Source organism: Cetorhinus maximus, chromosome 31, assembly GCF_964194155.1.
Source record: "Cetorhinus maximus chromosome 31, sCetMax3.hap1.1, whole genome shotgun sequence".
Taxonomy (NCBI): Eukaryota; Metazoa; Chordata; class Chondrichthyes; order Lamniformes; family Cetorhinidae; genus Cetorhinus; species Cetorhinus maximus.
In genome coordinates this window covers 19,629,435-19,647,068 of record NC_135909.1, presented here as the reverse complement: position 1 = coordinate 19,647,068, position 17,634 = coordinate 19,629,435, and the positions used below count along the sequence as shown (strand labels likewise).

Here is a 17,634-nt window from a genome sequence, read left to right as displayed (position 1 = left end):
GTTGGCGGAAATGGCGGAGAATGATCCTTTGAATGCGGAGGCTGGTGGGGTGATAAGTGAGGACAAGGGGGACACTATCATGTTTCTGGGAGGGAGGAGAAGGCATGAGGGCGGATGCGCGGGAGACGGGCCGGACATGTTTGAGGGCCCTGTCAACGACCGTGGGTGGAAAACCTCGGTTAAGGAAGAAGGAGGACATGTCAGAGGAACTGTTTTTGAAGGTAGCATCATCAGAACAGATGCGACGGAGGCGAAGGAACTGAGAGAATGGGATGGAGTCCTTACAGGAAGCGGGGTGTGGGGAGCTGTAGTCGAGATAGCTGTGGGAGTCGGTAGGCTTGTAATGGATATTGGTGGACAGTCTATCAACAGAAATTGAGACAGAGAGGTCAAGGAAGGGAAGGGAAGTGTCAGAGATGGACCACGTGAAAATGATGGAGGGGTGGAGATTGGAAGCAAAATTAATAAATTTTTCAAGGTCCCAACGAGAGCATGAAGCAGCACCGAAGTAATCAGCGATGTACTGGAGAAAGAGTTGTGGGAGGGGGCCGGAGTAGCACTGGAACAAGGAATGTTCCACATACCCCATAAAGAGATAGGCATAGCTGGGGCCCATGCGGGTACCCATAGCCACACCTTTTATTTGGAGGAAGTGAGAGGAGTTAAAGGAGAAATTGTTCAGTGTGAGAACAAGTTCAGCCAGATGGAGGAGAGTAGTGATGGATGGGGATTGTTCGGGCCTCTGTTCAAGGAAGAAGCTAAGGGCCCTCAGACCATCCTGGTGGGGGATGGAGGTGTAGAGGGATTGGACATCCATGGTGAAGAGGAAGCGGTTGGGGCCAGGGAACTTGAAATTGATGATGTGACGTAAGGTGTCAGAGGAATCACGGATGTAGGTGGGAAGGGACTGGACAAGGGGAGAGAGAAGGGAGTCAAGATAATGAGAAATGAGTTCCGTGGGGCAGGGACAGGCTGAGATGATCGGTCTGCCGGGACAGTTCTGTTTGTGGATTTTGGGTAGGAGGTAGAAGCGGGCTGTCCGAGGTTGGGCGACTATCAGTTTGGAAGCTGTGGGAGGAAGATATCCAGAGGAGATGAGGTCAGTGACAGTCCTGGAAACAATGGCTTGATGTTCAGTGGTCGGGTCATGGTCCAGGTAGAGGTAGGAGGAAGTGTCTGTGAGTTGACGCTCAGCTTCCGCGAGGTAGAGGTCAGTGCGCCAGACAACAACAGCACCACCCTTGTCAGCGGGTTTGATGACAATGTTGGGGTTGGACCTGAGAGAATGGAGTGCTGTAAGTTCAGAGAGACAGGTTAGAATTGGTGAGAGGAGCAGAGAAATTGAGAGGACTAATATCACGCCGACAGTTCTCAATGAAAAGATCAAGAGAAGGTAAGAATCCAGAGGGAGGGGTCCAGGTGGAGGGAGAATCCTGCAGGTGGGTGAAAGGATTCGTTGAACGGGGGGAGGACTCCTATTCAAAGAAGTGAGCACGGAAACGAAGACGGCGGAAGAAGAGTTCAGCATCGTGCCAAGCCCAACATTCATTGAGGTGAGGGCGTAAGGGTATGAAACTAAGTCCTTTGCTGAGCACTGAACGTTCAGCGTCGGAGAGGGGAAGGTCAGGGGGTATAGTGAATACACGGCCGGGGCTGGGATTGGAAGATGGGGTGGGGACGGAGGGACAGGCAGGGGTGGAGGGTCCTAGATGGGTGTTGGTGTCAATGAACATGGTGAGAGTTATTGCAAAACAGTCTATCAATCAGACACAAAATGCCAAATATATAGTGTGTTTCGCGGTGCTATAAATGCTGACTGTAATTTGCAGAAATGTGCGATGGTGCTATAGTGGTGAACATAGCTGCCTTCCAAGCAGTTGACCCGGGTTCGATTCCCGGCCATCGCAGCAGCGGCGTATTTTTTAGCCTTACCCGTGGTCAGACCACAATTCCGGACGCGTGGAGTTAATCTCTGTGGTTTCCAAAATGAGAAAAAGAGCAATAGAAAGTTTGGGGAGATTTCCAACAAGAAAATCAATGACTAACGAAATAAAATAATTCTAACGTTTTCGTCACGCACGTTTTTCGATCGTAAAACTCGAGTCTTGGATGGAAAGATGCATCACCTCCTCCCTCTCGTATATTTCCGATATGTGGATGATACGTTTGCTATATTTAAATCCGCAGCTGCATGTAACAATTTCCTTACATGTCTTTATGGGCTCCATCCTGCGCTCAAATTCACCTATGAAATGGAGCAGTCAAAATAACTCCCCTCCCTTGACACACTAGTTGAGAAATCTTCCAGAGGATTCTCTAGCAGGTTTACCGCAAGCCGACCTTCACTGGTCAATATACGCGTTGGGATTCTTACAGTCCCACGCTCTGTAAGATTGGTCTTATCGGCAACCTTGTAAACAGGGCCCGAGCCATTTGCTCACCGTGCAAGCTTGATGCTGAAACCGGGCTCATCAAAGGCATCCTGCAGGGTAATGGCTACCCTGCTCAGATCATTTCGCGCTGTGTATCACACAAGCTCATGACCGGGCCTAAGACCGTCACTTTCCACCCTAAAGTATATTCTCTATCAGTATAAATTGTTATCTTCTCCTTATATTGGTTTTCTTGCGAGTGTCCTGTTGACTGCAGAAGGAAAAGCTTTGACATGTCTCTTTTTTTCAGCCATTCATAAATACATTGGCTCTTGTTTTCAATTTGAAAACCTGTTTCAGCTCTGCCAGTTTGGTTCAGTCAATCTCCGGCCCATTTTCTCATTGGTATTTGAAAGCTGGTGAAATAGGCTGCTCTCTGATTGGTTACAAAAGCCACCCAATGAGATTCCGAACACATTGACCATTCAGAAGTGGCCGACTGCATTCCCCAGAAGATCGGGGAAGGGTGAGTGCGGGAGGAATTCTTCATTCGTGGTGTCAGTGTGTGTAAGATTGTAGAAAGACCGGCTGTAGAGCCCAGGACAAAGCCAAAGTCAAGTCTCGCTCCTCCCGGGCTGGACTGCAGCTCCCCGCGGGCCGAGTTCACAGGCTCCTGAGAAAGAGCAGCTATGCTGAGCGTGTGGCTGCTGGAGCGCTCCGCTCTTCCGATTGTAACATTCCCGGCCGCTTTCAGGGGACAGGATCAGAAATCAGCCGTTTCTCTCTGTCCCGATGAAGCCTGTGTGAAGGAGTCGGTTGGTAACCTATGTTATTGCGTTTCCAGTGAGCTGAGATTGGCTCTGTTTTAAATCGCTGCTTTGTTACCGCCGGTTACAGATAAGAGATTGACAAATTTAATCTGTTCCTAAAATACCGCCAGGATTCTGTGACGCAAAATGCAATATTACAGCTCCGAAAGTGTGAGATTAAAATTGACTGGAAATTAAGGCGTTCGGCTATTATCTTTTCCCCCCTCAAATTGGCGGGTTTTTAGAGTTTATCAGCCAATAAAATATAAACCAATCGGCACTTCCAATTCCTGTTACCTGGCTCTCCGATTGGTAGAAGATTTGGATTAAGAATGGACTGACCAATCAGAGCTTGAGCCTGACTAAAGTTTCTCAAAACATTCGCAATGATTATTTATGGAGGTCAAACTGATGGAATCTGTATCTTCCACCTCACCTGTACTTGAGTCCTAAAATAGACTTTTTTCCAACAGGCAAATAATTGCCGGAACCAGAATAAATATGGTGTTTCCTCCAGCCAAGCTAGAATGAAGATTCCCGCCAGCTCCTCCCACACAGTCCGTACATTATCACTGACAGAGCGCAGAGACACAGACAGGACATCAATTTCACAGTCTCAGACAGCAGAAATAGTTCCAGAGTCACACTTTCCATCCATCAATCAAACAGTGCAGGAGAGATAGACGTTGTTCCCATGTTACCTCGACTCAGTACCATAGACGGGTAGTCCACATTCTCACCCACGATCCAGTTTGCACCAGGCCAATCCCATAATATTACATCCTCAGCTACAAACTAAATGTCCAATAAAACTGATGCATGTTTCCAGTTTCAAGCTTACAGGCTTAACCTTAATAATGTACACTGAGATTCATGTTAAGCACCGGTCCAATATTTGCACACATCATTAGTTTATAAATTGCAGTATTAATTCCCACAGGTTGTCCTGACACATACGTTAGATGCAAATCCAAACCTCAAGTGCATTATCAGTTTGAGATATTCTGAAAGTAAGTATAACCTGAGATCCAAACTCAGATTCTATTTAAAACTCACCCTGATTATGAAACTGAGATACAATATTAATTTGATGAGTATGAATTGCGCTATAAACTACATGCTAATTCTCAATCCTCACACAGTGTCAAATTAAAGATACTTTACCAATTCAGGACTGAGCTCCATTTTGCATTTGTGTGGAAATTCTGACTCAGAATCAGACACAATTGCCACATATCGAATCGTTTCGTACAAACTGGAGTTACATTGGCGGACCACTCCAGGATCAGATTGAAGGATACATTATCTTTCACAATTGTGTTCACAGTGACAAAGATTTAATACTCAGCCAAAGCTGACACACATTGTTTGCTTTAAACCTACCATATCAGTGGCCTTTTTTTCTGCTGGAAATATATGTGGAATGAATCCAAACTTATAATTAGTCCCAGAGACTGAAGGTTATATAATGAATCCCACACTCACACAGAAGCAGAGAATAATTCTCAGGCACATTTTCAGTGCCAGATGCTGAAAGATACAGGCTGTTCACTGCACTCACTCACAATAGCTGAATCTGAGTGATACTAAAGAAATATGACACACCAATTGTACCACTGAGAGATTTAGAAAGAGTCCAAGCATCACATAGAGTAACAGATGCTGACGGATACAAATGGAAGACCACACACTAACACACACACTGTAAATTCTACTTTCACATACACTACCAATGATTGAAAAACACCAACTGAACCACACAATTGTTTATAATACCAAAGTTTGACAGACGTGATACAGAATGAATCTCATGCTCACTAACGGAACCAAGTGATGAAAGAAACATATGATTCCCTCACTTACTTTACAATATCACAGATGCAGAGTGTTATTGACAGATCTGTATTGAATCTGACGCTCAGACGTTACGAGAGTCTGACATGTATGTAACAGATACAGAGTGGATACTACACTCAAAGTCCTGACTTGGAAATATATCGCTGTTCCTTCACTGTCACTGGGTCAAAATCCTGGAACTCCCTTCTGAATACTACTGAGTATGTACCTACACCACATGCACTGCAGTGGTTCAAGAAGGTAGCTCACCACCACCTTCTCAAGGGCAACTAAGGATGGACAATAACTGCTGGCCCAGCCAGCGAACCCAACATCCCACGAATTAATAAAAAAAAGGGCACCAAAGACTTCAGATTCAGAATAATTTCCACGTTCACATACAGAAGTACTGATTGATAGAGTTAAACACACACATACACACACACACCTTTAAGAGATTCAGAATGAGTCCCAAACGCATTTGCATTACCAGAAAGTGACTGAGAACAAAACACTTGCACACCTGCAGTTCTACTGGCCGGCTCAAAAAGTGTCCAGACACTCATACAATACTCAGAAAATGCAATATGCAGTCTGACTATGACACAGGTATATTGTACCAGAGAATGAGAGACACAGAATTACTCCAACACTAACTTTCAGCACCAGATGCTGACTGATAGAGCAAAACCCTTCCACATACAGTTCCACTGACAGTTTCAGAATGTAACCCACCTCTCTCAGTATCAGAAAATACTGATACAGATAGGAATGGAATATAACACAAATATACTGTCCAAGAGAGTGACTGTTACAGAATGAATCCAAACATATTGGTAGTTCCAATGACAATGTCTCCACACTCACATACAGTAACCAAGACTGACAGCTTCAGAATGTCTTTCAGTTTCACACAGTACCAGTGAGTGACATAGACATTGAATCCCACGTTCACAAAATGGGCCACAAAAGGGCAGTGAAGAATGTATCTCACTCTCAAATACAAAACAGCGGTCTGACGGTTTCAGCACAACATTATAACTTCTGCTTGGTAAAACAAAATATTATGAAATGTCATCTCCACCGTTAGTAATTCCAAAACCTCCCTTCGCCGTCCAATAAAATGTGAACGGTTCTTGTCTGTTCTGTCGCTCTCTGAGTGTGCTGACATCTACTGGCCAGAGCTGAGAAGTGCAACAGAGCTGAACTTTTTTTTAAATTCAATGGATATGAGATTCGCTGGCTCGGCCATCATATTTATACAACCGGGAACACGTTTGTACTGCAGGGAAGCATTTTACACAACAACAAAGAACATTTCTCAACACCAGAGAACACAATTCCACAGCAGGAACTATATTCTAAACATGTGAAACACTTTAACACCATAATGGAACAGTTGACATTAAAGACAAAGCAGCAGAGTGGCGCAGCGGAAGCGTGCTGGGCCCATAACCCAGAGGTCGATGGATCGAAACCATCCTCTGCTATTTACATTCTTATTAATGCCCAAAGGGAACATTTTCTGTTGCCCACAATCATGTCTGTTATTTCATCAGTTTCTTCTTTCCAGTGCAAAAATTAATGGATTCAAGCTGTAAATGCTGCAAACACATCCCAGCCAATGCTTTCCCCTTTCCCTCAGCCCATCCCTCCCAAAGAACCTCCTATTCACTATCTCTGTATGATTACCTGAATAGAAAAAAAAATCTTCTTGGATGGAAACAATATCGTCAAGGTCATATTTTTTAAAGTTAATTCACGGGATGTCGGCTTCGCTGGCTGGGCCGGAATTTTTTGCCCATCCCGAGTTGCCCTTGAGAAGGTGGTGGTGGGCTGATTTCTTGAATCTTGCGTTCCGTGTGGTGTAGGTACACCCACAGTGCTGTTAGGAAGGAAGTTCCAGGATTTTGACCCAGCGACAGTGAAGGAACGGCGATATATTTACAAGTCAGGATGATGAGTGACTCGAAGGGGAACTTAGCCGCAGGTTTTCCGAACTATAGGACACCCTGCAGTAATTCGTCATCTTTATTTGAACAGCAGCGTCCTCCCTGTGACATGAACCACCGAGAAGGACAAAACTATCAGTATAGCGGAGACAGCATCGCACCAAATACACAGTTCATCATTATCTGGACAGAAATTGTCATTCCTTCTTAATCACTGGTTTAATTTATGGAATACCGTCCCCATTATTAATAACATTAACCATAAGAATAAGTAACCATAATTATCATAAAAAATTCATTCCTTCGGGTTTGCATTAGGTACAGATTACACTAAATTATTATTATTTGAGTGCCTATGATTGTTTCGTGTCTTGTTTTACCTGTTAATAGCTGATTGGAATTTAACGTGCTCAGATTACCACTCATTCCGTCCTTATTGGCCTTACTTGAGGTGATAACCAGCATGTATGTGACCTTTCTGCTCGAACTGAATGTCTGTCTCTAACATATTGCGGTCCCTCATTGCCAGATGCTCATTCACTACCATATTGTTAAGTCATACTAAATTCCAGTGAGTCTAGATCCAACCTGATCAACCCTTCCTCATTAGAAAACCCCCTCAGTCAAGGGAATATCCCAGTCACCTTTCTCGGGAAATGTCTTCAATGCAAGTATGTCCATCCTTCAGTAATCAGACCAAATCAGCACCCATTATTCTAGGTGTGGTCTCGCCAATGCCCTGAACAGTTGCAGCAAGGCTTCTCCGCTTTTCTATTCCAGTCCCCTTGCAATTAAGAACAACATTCCGCATGCCCTCCTAAGTATTTGATGCACCTGCATGCTAACTTTTTTTCAATGATTCTTTTGCAGCGTCACCCATTTCCATCTGTACTGCAGCATTCTGCAATGTCATCTAAACATTTTTTCTAATTCTTGTACAAGGATCCCTCTGTACCACAGGATTCTGCAGTCTCTCTCCATCTCAGTAATATTCCTCTCTCCTATGCTTCTTGCAGAAGTGGGCAACCTGACATTTTACTACATTGTACTACATCTGCCATTTTATCCCCACTTACTTGAACATCTACATATCTATGCAAACTCTCTGTATCCACCTTACAACTTGCTTTGATTCCTATTTCTGCATCATCAACAATTTTTGCTACCATGCAGTGGGTACCATCATCCAAATTATTAACATCGATCGTAAATGGTAGAGGCCTTAACACTGAACTCTGTATCTGTCCACTAGTTATAGTTTGCCAACCTGAAAATGACCCATTTATCCTGACTCTCTCTTTCCTGTTAGTTAGCCCGTTCTCAATCCATGCTAATATATGAACCCTAACAACATATACTCTTTTCTTGTGTAGTGACATTTTATGTGGCACCTTATAGAATGTCTTTTGGAATACAACTGGCTCCCCGTTATTATCCCTGCTGCTTACATTCTGAAGGAACTCTAAAACAATAATCTAACAAGATTTCCCTGTCTATATCCCCTTCTTAGACTTTTTGAATTACCCTCACCATTTGCCTTCCCACCTAGTTTTGTGTCATCCGCAAACTTGGCCATAGTACATTAATTTCCCTCATCCAAGCCATTATATATATATATATATATGTGTGTGTGTGTGTATGTATATAAATATATTTATATATATATATATATATTATATATATATAATTAATATATTATGTATTGTCTGGAATTCGTGTGGCATGAATGTTTCTTCCACTTGTCTCCTCAGCTTGGCTATTGTCCAGGTCTTTCTGAATTTGGCCATGAACTGCTTCAGTATCCGAGGAGTCGTGAATGGTGTCGAACCTTGTGCAATCATCAGGTTTCTGACCTTATTTTGGAAGGATGGTCATTGATGAAGCAGCTGAAGATTGTTGGCCCGAGGACACTCCCCTGAGGAACTCCTGCAATGATGTCCTGGAGCTGAGATGATTGACCTCCAGCAACCACAAACATCTTCCTCTGTCGTAGGTATGACTCCAAGCAGCAGAGAGTTTTCCCCATGATTCCCATTGACTCCAGTTATTACACTCGCACTTACTGTTATACTTACCCTGATTGATTTTTAAAAATAATTCTCATCTCCTAGTTTCAATCAATGTCCTAATTTAGAAAGAGAAAAACAGAGAAATCGGCACAAACTAACCAGTTACCTCCTTTCCTGTGAGTTAAAGCATTGAATATTTTGAACTTGGCCGGTTTGCTACAGCCCCTTCCTCTCAGCCCTTTATCTCTCGCCACTCTCACTCTTCTCTCCATCTCTCTCCCTCGCAGCTGCTCCCGAGCAGCTCTGCTGCTTTTCTTTCTCCACCCTCCGGTCTCACTCAGCTCTCACTCTCGGCTCCTCCGGCATAGTCCCAAGTTTCTCACTGTTTAGGAAATTCCTGGATCTTCTTTTTGTTCAAGGTAGATGACCTCACTCTTCCCAATGTTGACCACCACCGGCCACAGTTTTATTCACTCACTGAATCTGTCAATGACCCTTTGAAACTTGCTGCTCCCATATACGCTACTAACCATGTCACCTAACCTAGTGTTATCAGCAAACTTGAATATAGGCTGGAAGTTATTAAAATTTACAATAAAACAGAAAATGCTGTAAAAGCTCAGCAGCCCTGGCAGCATCTGTGTAGAGAGAAACAGAGTTAACGTTTGAGTCCGTATGACTCTTCTTCAGAGCTCGCCACTACTTTACCCTTTTTGTCCCTTATTCAAATTTGTATCCATGCTGTCGCTGTCCCTTTAATCCCAGCTGCTGGAATTTTACCAACAGGTTCATTATGTGGGACTCTTTTAATCCCTTTGGAAGTCCAGACACACATCATCATCCTCGCTTCCCTGGGCAATCTTCTCTGACACGTCACCAAAGAGCTTTATTAAGTATTTCAGTGCTGGTTTTCTGTTAACCAATCTGTGCTGGTTATCCTTTATCAACTCATGTTCTACCGAGTGACAATTAATTTTGTTCTGGATTATTGTCTTTAAACGTTTCCCCACCACCAGCATGAGACTAACTGCTCTGTAGTTACTGGGTTTATCCCTCTCCATTTTAAACACGGATGTAACATGAACAATCTGCAGTTGTTTGGCTTCACTCCCATATCCAAGGAGGATTGAAAGATTGTGGCTCGAGTTTCCGCTATTTCCACCCTTCATTCCCTCAGTAATCCAAGGTGTATCCGATGTGGATCGAGCAGCTTTTCTACTGTGAGCGGTGCCAGCCTTGTGATAGCTTCCACTTCATCTATTTTCATCCTATCCAATTTCCCCACCAATGACATTAGCAGCATCCGCTTGTTTTGTGATGACAGGTTTAGTGCAAAGTTTACGAGGCAAATACCAGGGATGGGCCGGTTGTCTTTCAGGTGAGGTTGAACAGTTTAGGCTTGTATCGCCTGGAGTTCAGGAGAGTAAGAGGCAACTAGATTCAAACCTTTAAGATCCTGACGGTCTTGACAGGGTGAAGGTGGAGAGCATGTTTCCTCTTCTAGCAGAATCTGGAACTAGGGGTCACTGTTTAGAAATAAAGGGTCGCTCATTTCAGACAGAGTTAAGGATTTCTTTTCTATCCGAGGGTCGAGCGTCTTTGGAGCTCTCTTCCTCAAAAGCTGGTGGAAGCAAAGTCTTTGAATATTTCAAAGGCAGAGCTAGATAGATTCTTGATTAACAAGGGGGCGGGGGGATGAACGGTTATTGGGGGGAGGCAGGAATGTGAGGTTGAGGTTACAATCAGATCAGGCAGGGTCTTATTGAATGGCGGAGCAGGTTCGAGGGGCTGAGTGGCCTACTCCTGCTGCTAATTAGTTTGTTTGTATGTTCTCACTTAGTACGTCAGCCATGCCCTCTCCCCGCACAGGATCTCCAAATCAGCCCCACTTTCAGTGACTGCCCTTATGCTGGTAAAAAAATCTTCTGTGTTTTCGGTTGTTACCTGCAAATCTTTTCTCATTCGCTCTCTCTTCTGATCTAATTTCTTTTTTCCATTTCCCCTCTGCACTTTCTGTATTCTGCTTGGTTCTGTAATGTATTATGAATCTGACGATTATCATCAATCTTATTTGGAGAACCCACAGAGCACAGGATGTGTAGGCAACAGCTCTCAGCTGTCCCAACATTTCACTGAAATGAGTTGTCTATTTAATTAAAGTTCTGGTTATTTAGAGAGTTCCACTCCTTCCCTCTTGTACTTTTGTTGCAGTATCTCGGTTAAAATTACACAGCAGCTCCTTCCCCCTCTGCACTTAACCCTCATTTGCAAAAAATTGAAATTTTTAAGCCTGCACTCTGAAATTTACTCTCTCTGTGTTTGAGCTCACAGATCTCTTGAGTTCTTGTTTGTAATTTAATTGTTCCACGTAATTTACCTGAAATTTAGGTTTGATTTTGAATATGAATTCATTTGCATTGTAATTCCAGTTTAATTGAATTCAATATATCAACAAACTGGAAGTTTGCTCCTAGGTTCTATGTTTTCAAAGGAAAATCTAGAAGTGACTTATTTGTTCTGCAATAACGTGCCTCGGTTCAATAAATCCTGTTCGAAACAGAATGCTTTATCCAGACAATACATCTACTTGATGAGCTGATGGTGAACGGAGCTCTCAGCTTTTACTCACTGATCTTCACAAGAGTTGATTCAGTTTTGATGCTGACTTGTTCGCTGGTGTCGATTTACTCAGACTCTTCACCTGATTTCTGTGCTGTCCAATGAAGCTTTCTCAGCAGAGTTCTCAATAATAACTTGACTTTTCCTCATAGGATTTCAAACTTGATGGTTTTTGAACTATTTATCAAATGATTTAGTTTTGTAAATGTCACAGTCGCTCTCATCATCAGGCAGAAAGTTTAACTGCTGTGTTTTCAAGCATCCGACAGCTTTATTTGAGATGTCATGGAGACAGGATTTTGGGTTTGGATCCAGTCACAAATCTGGCTGTGATGCCTTGTGGCTCCAGCTGTCATGTGACCTGCCAGGGGATGACATCATAATTGCCCCAGTAATGTAGCTGTGGATCGGGCGGTTTTTTAAACTCTTTCACTGGGATTGACTTGGTCACACTCGCCTTTGAAAAACAAAGGTCTTTCTTCAAATCCCAGAACGGAATTTTCTTGTAACAAGGAAGGCTGACACTCCAGTACTAAGGGAGGAGTTGTCCTTCAGAAGAGACGTTAAAACAAAGCACCGTCCAGCCTCTCATTTTATTGTAAGTGACCGGATGGTGCTACAGCAGCAAACACACGAGCAGTGGAGTTATCCCCGTCCCGAGTACTGGCTGATATCTATCCATCAATCAACAGCCCGAAGTATGATCACATTGATGTTTGTGGGAGTTTCCTCTGTGCAAATTAGCTGCCCCTTTCTGACAGAAAGTGTATGTTCCTTTTCCCTTAACCAGTTTCGGTTTTGCTCAATTAGACATGAAATCTGACTTAAAACTCAACTCGGGTGGCACTCAAAATCACAACAAATGAATCATTAATAAAGGATAGAGGGTCTAATTGATCAGAATGTGTGAGGGGCTAATGTTTTCTGTATGAAGAACTGATTTCATTAAGTCACTAACCTCAGTGTCCCAGCTCAATGTCACCCTGAGCAACAACTGGAAGCAGGTTTTTGAAGAGATGATTAAATTGGGCCCTGATGTTGATGAAGGTTCCCCCGCGCTATTGAAAGGAGCGCGGGTAATTCTCCCACTGTCTTGACCAACTTTCCTGACTCAATAACACCACCAGAAACTGCTGCACACAAAGAACTAACTGAAGGATCAAAGTTTAAAGTGGAAAACCAAACCCCTTCCCGGCTTCACACAGGAACACATCGCCCTTCAAAAAACTTTCTTCATCAGATCCAATATCTGATCATTGCGAGACAGGCACCTCCTCCTGCCTGAATTCATTATGTGCAAGAATTGGATTTATTTTGTTTCATCAGCTCATAAAAGTATGCATGAGCCGGGAAACTTTCATGATTTCCTGTGTTTCAATGAGAAATTATCAGCTGAAATTTTTAAAAAGACACAGAAAATGCTTGTATCATGGAGCAGGTTTGTCCATCACAGGATTAATACAAACTCACTTCCCGTCCAATCAGTGAGGGATGTCGACACTGAGAGAATATGAACAGAGAGGGAAACAACTGGATTCTAATTCCGCCCCGCTGAAAAAAATACGACAGAATTGGGTTAACAGACAGACGTTTCAGGATTTAAATTCCCAAATATTGATCAAAGGATTGGCAGCATGTAAAATCTAGGAAATGCAGGTTGGAGAGGATAATTTAATTATCTGCAGTATTTACTCGGGGTTGAGTTGTGTGCGGAATTCTAGTTCAGGACTGGAGACTGTCAATATTGAGAGAATAATGGCATCAACAAAGGCTAACACCTCGTTTCAGTTCCCTCCAGATTTCGTTTTTTCTTTATGAAGAGGGGGTGGAGGAATTAACTTCATGAGGCAATATGTACACACTGGATCATAATTTGAAAACCTGCTCGGTCCAGGATTATGGAAATCGGAATATACAAACAGAAGTAAAGTATTCTTCCCTCATGCCTGTTCTGCCATTTAATGAACTCATGACTGGTCTGTATTTTAGCTCCGTCTATCCCTCTTTGTTTTGTAATTCTTAAAGTTCTTACCAAACAAAAGCCAACAGTTTCAGTTTGGAAATTGTTGATTGACTCCCAGCTTTAACGCTTGATTGAGGGAGAGAATTAATTATTTCCACCACCCTTTGTGTGAAGAAGTTACCCCTGAAAGGCTTCGATCTAATTTGAAGCTTATGTCCCCTTCTTCTGGTCTTCCCCCACCAGAGGTAATAGTTCCTCCCGATCTACCCTGTTAAATCATTTAATCATCATGTATATCTCAGTTAGGTCGCCCCTTAATCTTCGATATTCAAGGCATTACGAGACCAGTCTTTGAAATCCGTCATCATTTGAGTCTGGTATCACTCTGGTGAAATTCAGCTGCTCCCACTCGAAGGCTATCCTTCCTGAAGTGTGTTGTCCGGAACTGAACACAGTGATGTAAATGGGATCTAAACAGAGTTTTATAAAGCTGTAGCATGAGCTCCAATCCTTTGTATTCTACTAGCATTGTTACAGTATTTTTACCTTCCTGTCCACTAGCTTTTAATGATGTCTGTACATAGCTTCCTGCTCCTCCACATTTTCCCACATCTCACCACAAAAATAAACAATCCGCTCTATCCTTCATAGGATTAATTAGACAGCCCATCACTTTAAAGTTCATTTGCTAAAACTTGCTCACTCATTGAACTCATCAAGCAAATTTCAACATAAATGTGTTCCCCATGGATTATGTTATGTTTCTGCTCCATCGTCATTAACTTTTTCCATTGCCTCCTTTCATGAATCCTGTCTGATAATCATTCGAGTATAATTTGGGTGAGGAACTGTAATTGTCAGTCTCAGTTTTGATGAAGTCTGAACAAATCCGTGATCTCCAGTGAGATATTGACAAACAACGGATTTCAGTTCTATTTCATTCAAAATGTAACAAAACAGGAAGCAACAATTAATTAATAATATCCACAAACTAACAACTAGGATTGGATTGGAACCAAATTTATGCAAAACACAATAGATTAGCAATCCAGCACCTTAAACTCTCAGTCACCTGGTCACCTGTCTGAGTTTTAGAACACAGTCTCACACCATTTTTCCATCCATGAGAAGTTGGTAAGAAGGTTCTGAATGAGCAGCCTGGTGCGCAATGTTGGAAATGCAGTTGAAACTGTAAGTGAAAGGAATTTCTATCACATCAGGTCAGGGACTGTTTGGAATGGACCAATGTGAAACATTTCCTGACAAATTAAATTATGACAATAGAAAAGCTTGCAGAGTGTATGTACTCTTCATTGGTTGTCAAACATTCTGTCAATTGGTAAACCGTATTGTATAAGAAAGAATATATTTGGGATGATTTTAAATACCTAGACTAAATCTCCCCTTAACGTTCCCTGTGATAAGAAGAACACTGGCAGTTTTTTCCCAGTCCATCCACATGTGGTATCCTTCACCGCTCATACCATTCCAGTAAATCTCCACTGTACGCTCTCCAAGGTCTTGCTGTTCTTCCCAAAACTATTCCCTAGCCCTCACCAGGATCTTATAATCATTATTATAATGGCATATGCCTCCAATTCTTAAATCACATCTACCCACATAATTCTTGTTAACTAACATATGATGCATTATAGATGAGGATAGGCTTCCATCAATGTTAATTTCCTTAAAGGCGTCGAAAAATGGATTTTCAATCTCTATTAAAAGAATATTGTGAAATTCAGCAATCAGTCATGGACACCCCGCTTCCTTCATTCCACTTATTGCTATTTTTATTTCTGATGATCCGACTTCTTTATCACAAAGGTTTCCCTCTTCTACTGTAAATCCTCTTCAACAAAAGTGCTCATTTTCTCCATCCACAATTTACAACTGCCTTCTTTTATATTTAACTCTTGTTTAAAAAGAGGTACTGGACGGACTGGCTGAACTTTATGTTGGTAAGTCGCAAGGACTTAATGGGATGCAGCTGACGATGCTGAGAGATGTAATAGTGGAAACTGTGAAGTTCCTGGCCAGACCCTTCAGAATTCTATTTGTTTTTGTAATGGACAGCAACAAACCACTTATTTATCCCAGGACACAATATTGAGTTAACGTGAATCGGTGCTGAGCAGGTTCTAACGTCCCGCGTCTCCAATTCTTTTTTCCTTCAATGACCGGTCCTTGATGTAAGCTTTTTGCTTCACAACTCTTGTTTATTACGGGAAACAAAGATGAAATGAATTTAATCGGTGCAGAGCAGATTCCAACGCCCGACATGTCAGTTTTGATGTAAGTTTTTTCCTCTAAAAATGAGACCCCACCTCCTGGGAACACAGCAGCAATACTTCCAGGATCTGATTTACAACCTTGAAACTCAGTGAAAGGCTTTCACCCTCCCCTCGGGCTCTGACCGCCGCTCTACCCCCAACATTCCGCTTGGATAAGCAGACAAAACAACTTCCTTCCCAGCAGTCCCCCAGCACAGACTGGATAATGTCCCAAGCTCGTATCCCGCTAATCTCACATTGCTCCACCGACTTACAGCAGGTATGATCAGCAAGTTTGCAAATGACAAGCAAATTGGTGGTGTGGTAAACAGCGCGGAGGGAAGCTTTAGACCACAGGATAACACAGGCGGACTGGCCAGATGGGCAGAACACTGGTAAGTGGAACCTAATCCTGAAAAGTGTGATGTGAAGCATTTTTTGAGGACTAACAAGGCAAGGGATCACACGATGTTTGACAGGACTTTATGAAGCACAAAGGATCAGAGGGACATTGTTGTGCATTTCCAATATCTTTGAAGGCAGTAGGACAGGTCGATGAGGTGGTTAAGAGGGCAGATGGGTTACTTGCCTTTATTAGTCGAGGCATTGACGATACGAGCAGAGAGGTTATGTTGGAACTGTATAAAATGCTAGTTAAGCCACAGCTGGAGTACAGTGCGCAGTTCTGCTCGCCATAATATAGGAAGGATGTGATTGCACCAGAAAGGGTGCAGAGGAGACTCACCAGGATGTTGCTTAGGCTGGAGCCTTTCAGCTATGAAGAAAGAGTGGATCGGATAGGGTTGTTTTCCTGAGAGCAGAGGAGGCTGAGGGGGCGACCTGGTTGGGGTGCACAAAGTTATGAGGGGCAAAGATTGGGCAGTTAGGAGGAAGTTCTTCCTTTCTTTGTGAGATCAATGCCAGGGGGCATATATTTAAGGTATGGGACAAGTGGTACAGAGGCGATTTGAGGATTTTTGTTTCATCCAGAGTGTGGAGGGCATCTGGAACTCACTGCCTAAAAGGATGGTAGAGGCGGGAACCCTCACGGCATTTGAGAAGCACTTAGATGAACACTTGAAACGACGTAGCATACAGGACAAAAACAAAATACTGTGGATGCTGGAAATCCGAAAGGAAACCAAAAATACCTGGAAAAACTCAGCAGGTCTGATAGCATCAGCAGAGATGAATAGAGTGGACGTTTCGAGTCCGAATGACTCTTCAACAGAACTAAGTAAATAGAGAAATGAGGTGAAATATCAGCTGGTAGAGGGGGGTGGGACAGGTGGAGTTGGATAGGGGGCCAGTGATAGGTGGAGGCAAAGAAGAGATTGCCAAAGATGCGATAGACAAAAGGACAAAGGGGTGTTGACGGCGGTGATATTATCTAAGGAATGTGCTAATGGGGGCATAAAGGGCAGCAAGCAGGCTAGTGGCAGATGGCCCTAGTAGGGGTGGGGTGGGGGAAGGGATCTAAATGGGCTAAAATATGGAGATAAAACAAAAGATTGAAATAAATTTTAAAATAGGTGGAAAAAGAAAGATTTATAAATTATTAGTAAAAGTGGGATCGGAAACGGGGTGGGGATGGAGGAGAGAGTTCATGATCTGAAATTGTTGAAATCAATATTCAGTCCGGAAGGCTGTAAAGTGCTTAGTCGGAAGATGAGGTGCTGTTCCTCCAGTTTGCGTTGAGCTTCACTGTGGCAGTCCAAGGACGGACATGTGGGCATGAGAACAGGGTGGAGTGTTGAAATGGCAAGCGACAGGGAGGTCTGGGTCATGCTTGCCGGCAGAA

General features: G+C 43.0%; 2 non-coding genes across 2 annotated transcripts; both read left to right on the top strand.

Annotated features, from left to right (window-relative positions):
- Window positions 1–1,835: 1,835 nt before the first annotated feature.
- On the top strand, window positions 1,836–1,907 carry trnag-ucc (transfer RNA glycine (anticodon UCC)). The gene has a single exon. It is a non-coding gene; the product is annotated as a tRNA-Gly (tRNA).
- A 4,528-nt stretch (window positions 1,908–6,435) lies between these two features.
- On the top strand, window positions 6,436–6,507 carry trnam-cau (transfer RNA methionine (anticodon CAU)). Its single transcript has one exon. It is a non-coding gene; the product is annotated as a tRNA-Met (tRNA).
- The last annotated feature ends 11,127 nt before the right edge of the window (window positions 6,508–17,634 follow it).